Raw genomic sequence first — 814 nt, 5'->3', positions numbered from 1 at the left:
AAAGTATCAACAACTGTTTTCAACATTACTAATAATAATAATAAATGTTTGAGCACCACATCAGCATATTAGAATGATTCCTAAAAGATCATGTGAAGTAATGGCTGCTGAAAAATCAGTAAACTTCAGAAAACACTTAGTTTTAATTGTAATAATATTTCACAGCATTACTATTTTTACTGGTTTTTACTAAAATAAATTGACGTGTTGATGACGATAAGAGGCTTCATTTAAAAGTATTACATTATGCAAACTTTTGTAGAGTAGTGTATATGTAAAGTGTGGAAAATACAATGGAATTATTTAGCTATTATTTGAATATAAGCAATATTCCAAACTATTTAGGTAACTGATGATACATTTTCCACCAAGCAAAATGCAGATTTTATTTAGTTGATGCTTTTGGTATTTGATTCTATGCATCAATTACAACACCAAGAGTCAGATTATTATGCTTACAATTCTACTTAAACCATATAAATATTGCTGTACCAAATAGGTTTGGAATCAAACTGGAGAGTAACTCGGTTTTAATTACTAATCTCATTTTACTCGCATTTGGGGAATATTCGCTGTGGCAATAATACATTTTGAGGCTCTTACCTTTTCTACAACAAACCTGGCTCTCTCAGCCTCCTGCTGTGCAACTTGCTTCATCTCAACAGCCTCTGTGAACTCCTTGCCAAACGTCAGATGTGTCTGAGGGGAAGGAATATGTTAAGGTGAGGCACGGCAGTGAAGAAAAACCGAAACAGAGAAAAGCAGAGGTCTTTACCAGGGAGACGTCATCTAGAATGAGGCCGAAGGTGGATGC

At 34.3% G+C, this 814-nt stretch overlaps 1 pseudogene; it reads right to left on the bottom strand.

The window, feature by feature from the left end:
• Positions 1 to 814, bottom strand: part of LOC107567259 (prohibitin-like) — a 5832-nt pseudogene that overhangs the window by 1317 nt on the left and 3701 nt on the right.

The sequence above is a fragment of the Sinocyclocheilus grahami genome, unplaced genomic scaffold (genome assembly GCF_001515645.1).
Source record: "Sinocyclocheilus grahami isolate Dianchi unplaced genomic scaffold, SAMN03320097.WGS_v1.1 scaffold27.1, whole genome shotgun sequence".
Taxonomy (NCBI): domain Eukaryota; kingdom Metazoa; phylum Chordata; class Actinopteri; order Cypriniformes; family Cyprinidae; genus Sinocyclocheilus; species Sinocyclocheilus grahami.
Note: the sequence above shows the minus strand (reverse complement) of the source record. Positions and strands in the feature narration are given on the sequence as shown.